The sequence below is a fragment of the Pygocentrus nattereri genome, chromosome 7, assembly GCF_015220715.1.
Source record: "Pygocentrus nattereri isolate fPygNat1 chromosome 7, fPygNat1.pri, whole genome shotgun sequence".
Lineage (NCBI taxonomy): Eukaryota > Metazoa > Chordata > Actinopteri > Characiformes > Serrasalmidae > Pygocentrus > Pygocentrus nattereri.
In genome coordinates, this window is record NC_051217.1 from 35,978,382 (window position 1) to 35,990,866 (window position 12,485).

Here is a 12,485-nt window from a genome sequence, read left to right on the forward strand (position 1 = left end):
ACAATAGACATTTCTGAATGTTGTAAGTACCCACCCTCAAGTACCCACCTCCCACCCTCAAGTCCCCCTGTCCCCCTGATTGACCAGACTGATGGAAGTATCTGGAACGCAGCTTCTCCACTACAGATCACATCCAAATCTATATGAACTCTAATTGTTTCCACTGTTGATTATACACACCTGAATATATTAGAACTGCGTGGATGTAAAATTGACTTTTCAATGTTTAACTTATAAGTTGTCTGACCAGTGGTAGGATGGTCCCCCCTTTAGATGTGAGTCTTGGTCCTCCCGAGGTTTCTTCCTCCTCCAGCTCTGAGGGAGTTTTTCCTTGCCTCAGCACTCACGGGGGTTCTGTATATTCTGTATATTCTGTATATTATGTTGAGTGTTTTGTCTGATTCTCTGTGCTGTGATTCCCATTTTTGTAAAGCTGCTTTGTGACAACATCAGTTGTAAAAAGCGCTATATAAATAAATTTGATTTGATTTGATTTGATTTGATACTTAAAGAATACTGAATAACTAAAATCTCTAGATGACTCGTCCTGTTAACAACAGCAACAACAACAACTAGTAGATAGAAACTGTACAAGCATAACAATTAGCAGAGTGGATGTTGTTTCCGGGCCTCAGGACGACATATTCTGATGCATGTTTTGTATTTTTAGAGTGTCGTTTTCACTTTTGTCATATCTCTCACTCGCAGCCTCCACAATGCCACGTCCTGATGCCTCCACACCACCTCAGAATGACCCAAACGGGAATGACCCTGTCTCTGGAAAACAGCTGGCAGTTTCTAATAATGTTGAAGCTCATAGCTCCATTGATGCTGGTCCCTCTGAGTGCCACAGCTCCAGCAGCCCAGAGACCCAGAGCAACTCCAGGAAGAGGAAGAGAAAGAGCAACTTCCCAAGCTCGTTCTGTAACAGCCATGAGACAGACGACAACGGTATGCTATTAATATCATAACATCACAATAGACATTTCTGAATGTTGTAAGTACTTAAAGAATACTGAATAACTAAAATCTCTAGATGACTCGTCCTGTTAACAACAGCAACAACAACAACTAGTAGATAGAAACTGTACAAGCATAATAATTAGCAGAGTGGATGTTGTTTCGGGCCTCAGGACGACATATTCTGATGCATGTTTTGTATTTTTAGAGTGTCGTTTTCACTTTTTTCATATCTCTCACTCGCAGCCTCCACAATGCCACGTCCTGATGCCTCCACACCACCTCAGAATGACCCAAACGGGAATGACCCTGTCTCTGGAAAAATGCTGGAAGTTTCTAATAATGTTGAAGCTCATAGCTCCATTGATGCTGGTCCCTCTGAGTGCCACAGCTCCAGCAGCCCAGAGACCCAGAGCAACTCCAGGAAGAGGAAGAGAAAGAGCAACTTTCCAAGCTCGTCCTGTAACAGCCCCGTGACAGACGACAGCCCCAGCAAGAGGAGAAGATCGGATAGTGATGGGGACAGTCACTAGACACACATCTGCATGATCACCATGAAGTTTCGTTTTAGCAGACACTGTCTTGTAGATATTGTATTATATTTCAATCATTCTGTCGTGCGCCTGGACGTCAGCAGCATCTATGACGTCAAGAAATACATTTACATTTACAGCAATAATATTTACCGAAATAAACAGTTCGCATGGATCAAGTCACAACTAACAAAATCTGAGGTGCACATCATCAAGTGTTCCGGCCTATGAGATATTTCCGTGAGGAGGAACAGGTGCGTGAAGAAAGAAATGTGCTGGAAGATGCTGAGGATAAGGGTGGCAACAGGAATCCAAACAACAGAAGTGAGCACAGGAACATTTTCGTGGAGTTACCACACTCTTCTTCTGAAGCTGAGAAGAGCTTTGTCATGGGCCATCATCAGGAAAGCCTGGGAAATCTCAAAGACCTCCCCCAAGAGGCCATGCGAAGGACCCAGCAGAATCTAACTGATGAAGAGTCTGGAAGTTCCTCCAGCTGTTCCAGGCAAGACAGGAATCCCAGAATCCCGGAGCAATATAATGGTAAGCTATTGATACCATAACATCACAATACACATTTCTGTTCTATGTTGTAGGTACTAAAAAATACTGAACAACTAAAAACCCTAGATGACTCATCCTGTTAACAACAGGAACAACGACAACAAGTGGATAGAAACTGTACAAGTAGTATAGTAATAAGTAGAACAGTGGATGTTTAATTACCTCGTAACAGACCATTTTCACACTTCCATGTTCGTTACTGCGGACGAGTAAATAGCAGCGTTAAACGGCTTCTGGTTGCGCTGTAAACAATGGCTGATACTGTCTGAAATCACTGCTGTGTTTCTAAATGCAACAATAATTCAATCAAACAGCCTCATCGCAATTTGTTGTTTGCATTTTTGTCATATCTCTCACTCTCAGCCTCCACAATGTCATGTCCTGATGCCTCCACACCACCTCAGAATGACCCGACCCAGAATGGCCCTGTCTCTGAAAACCACCTGGAAGTTTCCAATAATGTTGAAGCTCATAGCTCCATTGATGCTGGTCCCTCTGAGTGCCACAGCTCCAGCAGCCCAGAGACCCAGAGCAACTCCAGGAAGAGGAAGAGAAAGATCAACTTCCCAAGCTCGTTCTGTAACAGCCCCGAGACAGACGACAACGGTATGCTATTAATATCATAACATCACAATAGACATTTCTGAATGTTGTAAGTACTTAAAGAATACTGAATAACTAAAATCTCTAGATGACTCGTCCTGTTAACAACAGCAACAACAACAACTAGTAGATAGAAACTGTACAAGCATAATAATTAGCAGAGTGGATGTTGTTTCGGGCCTCAGGACGACATATTCTGATGCATGTTTTGTATTTTTAGAGTGTCGTTTTCACTTTTTTCATATCTCTCACTCGCAGCCTCCACAATGCCACGTCCTGATGCCTCCACACCACCTCAGAATGACCCAAACGGGAATGACCCTGTCTCTGGAAAACAGCTGGAAGTTTCTAATAATGTTGAAGCTCATAGCTCCATTGATGCTTGTCCCTCTGACGGCCACAGCTCCAGCAGCCTGGAGACCCAGAGCAACTCCAGGAAGAGGAAGAGAAAGAGACTTTCCAAGCTGCTCCTTTAACCTCTTAAACTACTTGAGAACACAGATGGTTCCAAAACGCACTTCCTCATGTTCTTCATATATTTGATATTTCATAAGCTACATTCAAAAGGTGGGTGTCATATGAGGCTGTAACTGTCTTCTTCAGTGATTTAGTGTATAAAAAATATTTTTATATGAAGATTTTTGGCTTTCAGCAGTGAAAGCATATAGCAATATGTTTATGATCATAAAACACATATTGGGTTCATTTCAGGGGAGCTTTTACAAAAATAAAATAAAATAAAAATCTGCATTTATTTTATGCAGTTACTGAATAATTTGCCTTGCGATTTGGTCATGTAAAATCAGATGAACAAACCAAAATATACCCTGGAGAATAAGAGGTTAACAGCCCTAAGTCATCCTCTACAGATAACAATCCAAAATATGGTATTATTCCTGCAAACTGTAGAGTATTTCTTTTTATTTGCTGAGACTGGTCCCTCTGGGGGCCAGAGCTCCAGCAGCCTGGAGACCTAGAGCACCTCCAGGAAGAGGAACAGAAAGCGAGACTTTAACAGCCCTGCGACGCACGACAGCCTCAGCAAGAGGAGATTATTTCATTAATTAAATGAATGATTGAATGAAATGAATTTAATTATTGCATTATATGTTTAATTAACCTTAAATAAAAGTCTTTTCTGGTTAGTCTGTTTTAATGTGTTTTCAGCTGTAAATTACTTTAAGAGCAGGTTTTTATTCAGCGCACAGCTACAAGTGGCACGTTTTCAGAATCTACAAGTGAGCCTATTTTCTTTAGCGATAACGACACAGATTCATTCTCAGAAAAACAAGTTTGTGACAATATGTGTAGCAGCTCTAGCTTGAGAATGTAAAGCTCATGAATTCTATTCCCTTTGGTGTAAAGTCAGTACTATTTAGGACTTTAACCTCCCTTTGGCCTGAATGATTTTCAATATGTGCTTTTAACAAGTTTGGAGAAGAAAACTATTAAATCTTTATTCAGTCAACACCTGCTCTTCATAATGAGGAAGACACTTTGATGGACGTGAAGCTAAGAACACTGACACTGAACACTGAAGAACAGGGTAAAAGGGGGCTAAAAAAGCATCAGAGAAACCGATGGACTACAGTCTGTAATTGGAGAACTACGAGATGCTCCTACTGGTTAGTAGACCTGATCAAACTGACGCTGAGTGTAAAAATAAAGAGGTGGTTTTGTCTCTATTGCTGATCGGTTTATACTGTCCATGCAGGTCTGTCGTACTTACGCTAATAAACAAATGTATTCACATGAAAAGTAGCTGAATGTAGAGAGTTCCGTCTGCAGCCAGACACACGTCCACGTTTCATTCATTTTGAGCTCCGAGACTGAAATCATTCGTGACTCAAGTCTGACTCGAGTCCTAATCTAGTGACTTGAGACCACATCTCTATAAAAGCTGTTATAACTCAGTAACACTGTCTATGACAAACCTGTAGAGGCTTCTGTTTGGCCAGTTCCTTTTCTGTCTTGCCAAGCACGTCAAAGAGTTTGGCCTCCAAATCCCAGTTCCCTGCCGCTTTCTGAAGAGAAACCAGGTCCAGGTAGGGCTCCCTCTGGGCAGGACAGTCTGATGTAAACACAAATACACAAACACATTTTATATTTAACAACATCTTTAATAGTTTACCCGCACTGATTAAAACAACATGCTGTACTATACTGTAATATAGGGGCAAAACCCAATGTGGAGTGAAACTAAGATGGATATTTTATGTAGTTAAATGGGCTCAAGTAAAACATGCTTTCGGTCATTTCCTCGTTTTCTCATAGCAATGTCATCAGTGAATGTTCACAGCAGTCAGACAGGTATGTTTTTCAAGATTGGCCATGAAGGCTGTGTTACAGAATTCACACCTTATCTTATTTTATTCACCCTCTTGGGGCCTGAACTATAGCACTGAGGTGAAGCACATAAATAAGAGTGAGCCAGGCTGAAGGACACAATTCGAGAAGTCCATACATTGTAATATAAACTCAAAACATACTATTTTCTGGGGGGTTTTAATGTATAGATTCATCAAAAGTCATTCATCTTGATTTTTAATTGAAAATAAGTGAACACATCTTCTAATGGAGAAAAGACATTTGGACATTTTAATGCACAATGACAGTAATTCACTGAATTTATTGTATTGCGATATAATAAAACATAAAATATGGCCTGTGAAACACACAAGGCACATTTTAGGGTTTGTGGTTTATTTTTTCTAGAATGTTAAACTCAGCTGCAAATAAATAGACATTGTTCATTAAAATTTGATGTTATTTTCATTTAGAAAATCAGAAAACATCTTATGTTCGCAGTCATATGGAACAGTATTCAAACGTCAATCTGCAAAGTATTCAAACTTATGCATATGACAGTAAACGGTTGAAGTACTCCAGATTCCAAAGGAAGCCTTGGTTTGAGTGTTTAATATGGACACAGCAAGTATCTCTGATTATGGATACATGGTCTAGGAAACTAAACATGGCAAACAGCAGAGGTAAAAAACCTTTGCTTCTAACGTCAGACAGTACACGTCTAGAAATTCATATCCATTTCTATAGATGGGAGCTCGTAATATTTGTGCTGTCTTTGTACTATTCTCAATTAAACATAGGATTTAAATGATCTGAACATCATTGCATTTTGTTTTGATTCACGTTTTGCACAGCGTTTCTGACCGTTTCTCTGAGCTCTGACCTGTTTAAAAAGAGGATGCTGTGACTTACGTGGTGAAGCGGATGCCCTCACTGAATATTCACATACAGGTGAATGCCAACTTGATGGTCTGTGGGAAGAGAAGGAGAAGGAGGCTCATCACCCCTGTTTGATAAAATCTATGATCACAGTAAAAAGATCTTTTACAACAGAGATTTTCAGGAGGTGTCGCCCAAGTAAGCCTCACCACACTCTGCGCTTTTATTTAGAGAGGAAAGTGCTTCACTCTCTTTGAGTGTAATTAAGTCCTATTAAGTCCGGTTTATGTCTGTATGGGCCTTTTTCACAGAGAGTCACGCTTACTTCATGTTTAAGTGTCAGCAGGGTAAAACTAACGTTCATTCCATATAACTAGTGCAGAAGCGATGCCAAAATGTAATAGTAGTGAACTGTGATGCTCAAATACTGAGCTACAACAGACATATCTTAGTTTACATTACATTTACAGCATTTTGACAGACGCTCTCATCCAGAGCAACTTACAATTTGATCATTTTACACAGGTAGGTGAAGGTGGGATTAGGAGTCTTGCCCAAGGACTCTTATTGGTATAGTGTAGGGGGCTTGCCCAGGTGGGGATTGAACCCCAGTCTACAGCGTAGAAGGTAGAGGCATTACCACTACACTACATTGTATCTTAGCATCGCGGTTTTACTGTGAAGTGTTGATTTCCTTTTTCTGGCGTAACCAGCTTAGCTGGTAGTTTGGGATCTTAGAAGAGCCACGTAAGGTTTCTGACATAATGTGCCAGCTAACGTTTGCTGTTTATACCAAACTGATCATGTAAGAATGATTTGGTTGATGGTTTATTGTCTGCATTAGCTTTTTAAACAGAAGTAACTATAAAAGAAAGCTGCTTTATGGGATTATAGCTACTGTTAGCAATAGCTTCTAGCCAGCTTAGCTAGCTTAATATAAACAGAGTCCATCAAATTCATGCAAACTGCGTATAAAAGTTCTTCTTTCTTTTGAAAACAGAATTATTACAGAAATCACTGGCATGTTGTATAAAGACACAGAGACTGCCTGATGTGAGAAGCTGCAGCAGACTGCAGTAAAAACGAGGCTGTGCCACACATTTTAGCTCGGTTTAAAGTTAAATCAGCGCTTCCATCCACTTCTTATTCTCGCTGTTTGACAGTGCAGGAAAACCAAAATATCGATGTTGTAGCTCAGTTTTATCGTACAACTGCTATAACATTTTGTCATCACTTCTGCAGTAGCTGTATGGAACGGAAGTGAGTTTTACCCGGCTAACGCTTAAACCAGAAGTAATCATGATTCTTTGTGAAAAGGTCCCATTGAGGTTTACTCAGGTGAGCTCATGTAGAAGACGACCTCCTTTTCAAACTAAGGCATGCTCATTAAGGCAATTATGTAGCCAATTTTAACACAAAGTTGGAAGCAAAGATCTGTCCAGAATTATCTTGGTCTGCTGAAGAATCAAGATTCCCCTTCCCTGGAACTAAGGGTCCTAGGCCCACCCCTGAAAAACAACCCCACGGCCACTTTTAACAAATCTGTTTCTTAGGGGGCGTTCAGATCTGGCAGGTTTGGTACAATTAAAAAGAAGGCTGGTGCGACTGCTCTGTTACTGCGGTTCATTAGAGCAAGTAAGAAAATTGCCATCCAAACACTGGAGCTCAACAAACAAGCATGCCAAGACCCCCTGAAAAAGGGTGCCTTTACCAAAACAACTACAAAGATTAAATGATAGAGGCACTATCATTCAGGACACTGTCTCTCCATGGTTACCACACTGGTCTCTCATTGATGCTTTTGGGAAAAGCAGTCCAGCTCAGTCTTGGTTCACTTCAACACTAGCTCTGGAGTATGAGCACAATACGGACCAAAGACATCTAAACAGACCAAATACGGAAAGAACCATTGTATGTGGAAAGGAAGAGGCTAATCTTGTTTTGACACATGCCTGCGTTTATTATCTCTTCATAAACTCTGTGTAATGGTCCAGCCTGTGCCGCCGGCCACCAACAGAGGGCGACGGCGGCAGAGTGTCACCCTGCCTGGTATCATGAAAAACAGCAGTAACACTGGGAGTCTCAGGGCTCATTGCTCTAATATCACAAGATAGACAAAACAAGACATAAATAAAACCTACGGACCCAGAGAGAACACAGAACAGCAGGATTCATAAAGTCCAGTGGACATTATCACAGTTATTGTATGTCATAAAATCCATCCAATCAGTTACAACTTTTTATTTCCATGACTTTTGTTTGAATATTTTGGTTTGTAGTTAAATAAGTCAGTGTGAATGCTAAATGAATCAGAGCTAAAATGATTCACTGTATCATTTCTGCTTTGGTCCAGACCAAGAGAGCTGAACTACAGGTACTAACACATCCTCGTTTCCTTTTGAAGGTGTTGAAATTTTCACTCAGTTTTCTCCCATTTCCCTTGAGGAATTAAAAGAAGTTGTGAATTGTTTACATCCTTCAACTTCTCCTGGTGACATTCTCCCAGCTACATTTGTTAAGAGCATTCTCGATTCTGTGGGCATTTATCTTCAAGAAATAGTGAATTTGTCACTTAATACGGGCTGTGTGCCAGATTGTTTTAATTGGCGATCGTGGAGCCGATTCTCAAGAAACCTGGTCTTGATCCGATGGATTGTGTAAATTACAGGCCAATCTCAAAGTTACCTTTTATCTCAAAAATTCTTGAGAAAGTGGTCGCAAAACAGCTGCTGTTCTTTTTAGAAGAAAATAGTATTTTTGAGAAATTTCAGTCAGGTTTCAGGCAGAAACATAGCACTGAAACAGCGCTTTTGAGAATATTAAATGACCTCTTGATGAATGCAGATTGTCACGGTTGGCTCCTCCCAGTCCTGTCCATGTGCTCGTGTTTTGGTTTTGTAACTCCGCCCCTGATTGTATTCACCTGTCCCTCATTGTTACGTGTATTTAAGCCCTGTGTTTGCCCTTTGCGTTTGCCAGTCTTTGTACCTTTGTATCGTGTCTTTGTACCTGGTCTTCGTTTGTGTTGATTCTTGAGATGTCTTACCCTAAGTCTGTACGTGTCGGCTCACTGACCCTGGAATGTTCTGACTACGACCCTGGATTTGCCCCTAATAAATCTCACTTATCTCAGCGTGTGCGTCCGCCTCCTCACTCCCCGTTACAGAAAGACTGGCCGCCACAGGACGCAGCAGGTAAGCGAGACTCCGGCATGTGGTTGTTCCGTTGGGACGAAACTCCGGCTGTTTTAAAGCAGCCCGAGTTCGCTGTGTCCCAACGCCACCAAGCCGGAGACAGCAAATCCCCTGGCGCTGAGGGAACACGAGCGTCTCGTCGGTCCCGCAAGAAAGCGGAGGACCTTCCCGCCTTGTGTCCGGGCGACGAGAGCTCAGGTAAGCGCCTTGGGTCTGCCCGTCTTGAGCGCCACTGCAGGGAGGAGCGACCTGCAGTGCAAGACGGTGTCAGACGGCAGGAGCATTCAGATGACCCGTTTTTTGGTACTCGGCTCGTTCGCAAGCGTCACTGCGAGCTGCCAATCGCTCGAGTGAGCATTGGGAACGGCCGAGTGGGTCCAGTATCTGTGTGTTCCTCCAGGTTGGAGCAGAGGTCCCCAGCCCGAAGGCTTGATCCCGTGGCCGCACCCCGCGGCACTTCTGATCCCATGGCCGCACCCCGCGGCACTTCTGATCCCGTGGCCGCACCCCGCGGCACGCCTGCGCCTCCGGACCCGCCGCCAGTCGCCGCGGACGTCGTAGCAGGCCCGCCTGCCTCCGTGGACGTCGTAGGAGGCCCGCCTTCCTCCGTGGACGTCGTAGCAGGCCCGCCTTCCTCCGTGGACGTCGTAGCAGGCCCGCCTGCCTCCGTGGACGTCGTAGCAGGCCCGCCTGCCTCCGTGGACGTCGTAGCAGGCCCGCCTGCCTCCGTGGACGTCGTAGCAGGCCCGCCTGCCTCCGTGGACGTCGTAGCAGGCCCGCCTGCCTCCGTGGACGTCGTAGCAGGCCCGCCTGCCTCCGTGGACGTCGTAGCAGGCCCGCCTGCCTCTGTGGACGTCGTAGCAGGCCCGCCTGCCTCCGTGGGCGTTACATCCCCTTTGTTCCCACCCATCCCGCCCTCGTCTGTGTCTGTTCCCCCTGGGAATCCCGTTTCTGTCCCTGTTCCCCGTGGTCCTTCTGTGCCTTCTGTGTCTGTTTCCGTTCCTTTGTTTCTGCCTTGTTCTGTACCTGGTTTTGTCCTTTTCCCTACTGTTGTGTCTGTCTCAGTTCCCTTTCCCGTTGTGGTTCCCGTTCCTGTGTCTCCTTTTGTTTCTGTTCCTGTTTCTGTTTCCGTGCCCGTTTTCGTTCCTGTGTCTGTCCTGGTGCCTGTTCCCCTGTCTTTTGCGTGGTCTGTTGTTCGTTCTTGTTTTCCTCGTCCTGTGTCTCCGGTCGTCTCTCGTTCGGCGTCGTTTTGTGTTGTGCCTCCTCGTCCTCCCTCCGTTTTTTGTCCTCGTTCTGTTTCGTCTGTTCCTGTGTCTGGTGTGTCTCCGTCTGTTCCTGTGCCTTGTGGTTCTGTTCCTGCCTCTGTGCCCGTTCCTGCCTCTGTGCCCGTTTCTGCCTCTGTGCCTGTTTAGTTTAGTTTTGTCTTTCTCTGGGTTTCGCTTTCTTGTTGGGTTGGTTTGTTTTGTTCTGTGTGGCACGCCCGGTGTGCGTGCCTTTGGGGGGGGTTCTGTCACGGTTGGCTCCTCCCAGTCCTGTCCATGTGCTCGTGTTTTGGTTTTGTAACTCCGCCCCTGATTGTATTCACCTGTCCCTCATTGTTACGTGTATTTAAGCCCTGTGTTTGCCCTTTGCGTTTGCCAGTCTTTGTACCTTTGTATCGTGTCTTTGTACCTGGTCTTCGTTTGTGTTGATTCTTGAGATGTCTTACCCTAAGTCTGTACGTGTCGGCTCACTGACCCTGGAATGTTCTGACTACGACCCTGGATTTGCCCCTAATAAATCTCGCTTATCTCAGCGTGTGCGTCCGCCTCCTCGCTCCCCGTTACACAGATGCTGGGGAAGTCTCTGTTTTAGTTTTATTGGATATAAGTGCAGCCTTCGATACAGTTGATCATAATATTTTAATAGAGAGGTTGCATCAGTGGGTTGGAATATCTGGAACTGCATTAGATTGGTTCATTTCGTATTTGACAAATAGAACCTTTAGGGTATCTACTGGAAGAAAGTTATCTTCATGTGCTGATCTAACGTGTGGAGTTCCACAAGGTTCAATCCTTGGTCCTATACTTTTTAACTTATATATGCTCCCCTTAGGTGACCTGATTCATCGTTTTAATATCTCTTATCATTTTTACGCAGACGATACACAGCTTTATCTCTCTGTTAAAAGGAACGACTTCAGGAGATTAGAGAGTCTCACTGATTGTATTAAAGCAATTAAGGATTGGCTGAGCTGTAATTTCCTCAAATTAAATGACGGGAAAACAGAAGTATTGGTTCTGGGTTCTCAAAAGGTTGCTGATAACCTAAAGAAGGAACTTGGGTTATTGGCTTCACAGATAAACCCTTATCCCAGAAACCTCGGAGTCATCTTTGACTCAGATCTTAATTTCTCAATGCATATAACAAAGCTGGTGCAGGCCTGTTATTTTCAACTGAGAAATATTGCCAAAATCAAGAAAATGCTCTCCTTCCAGGACACAGAGAAGATCATTCATGCTTTTGTATCATCACGACTTGATTATTGCAATGCACTATTTACATGTCTTAATCAAGGGGTAATGGCACGGCTGCAGCTGGTTCAGAATGCAGCTGCCCGGGTACTTACCGGGACTAAAAGAAGGGAGCATATTACCCCTGTACTGGCATCTCTGCATTGGTTGCCTGTTGTTTTTAGAATTCAGTTCAAAATTTTGGTTTTAACATACCAGGCGGTGCACATTGATGTGCCAAAATATATTTCAGAATTATTATCACCGTATCCTAGTACCAGATCACTAAGGTCATCTAGTCAGGGGCTCTTAGTGGTCCCTAGGACAAAACGGAAACGAAAGGGAGATTGTGCTTTTTCTGTGTGTGCCCCCAAGTTGTGGAATGCTCTGCCTTTGGATGTTAGACTAGCTGAATCAAAGGACATTTTTAAAGGAAGACTCAAAACGCATCTCTATTCATTAGCTTTTGGTCACAGGTGATGCTTTTGTTATTTACTGGATAGTGCTGCATTGTTTTTATGGTTTTATGTCAGTTTTATGTTGTTTATGAATATAGCTGTACTGTTTTTATAGTTATATGTATCTGTTTTGTTTTATCATTCTATTTTTAGTACTTGTTGTTTGTGAAGCACTTTGTAGCTGTGCTTAGAAAAGTGCTATATAAATAAATGTTTACTTACTTACTTACTTACTTTTGGTAGAATATTCTTAGTGTTGAATTTAACTGCACTGTTGAATGATGTGTAAAAAGTGTGGCTATTAAACTTACATGTAGAGTTCACAGGGCTTTCCTGAAGAGACAGAAGAAATAGTACTATATAAAAGAATGAAGTGGTACAAATGTGCTGGTCTAAGTGCTGGTATCATTTCGTATGTGAGTTCAACAGCTGAAGGAATCTACCTTGGTGTCCAGGATCTGAATCGTACTCTTCATCCAAAAGAAATGCACAGCA

General features: G+C 43.2%; 1 long non-coding RNA gene across 1 annotated transcript; it reads right to left on the reverse strand.

Annotated features, from left to right (window-relative positions):
- Nucleotides 1–4,603: 4,603 nt before the first annotated feature.
- Nucleotides 4,604–12,485, reverse strand: LOC119263737. The gene is made up of 4 exons (XR_005130488.1): nt 12,434–12,485; nt 12,302–12,323; nt 5,880–5,938; nt 4,604–4,731 (listed from the first exon to the last, which is right to left on the reverse strand). It is a non-coding gene; the product is annotated as an uncharacterized LOC119263737 (long non-coding RNA).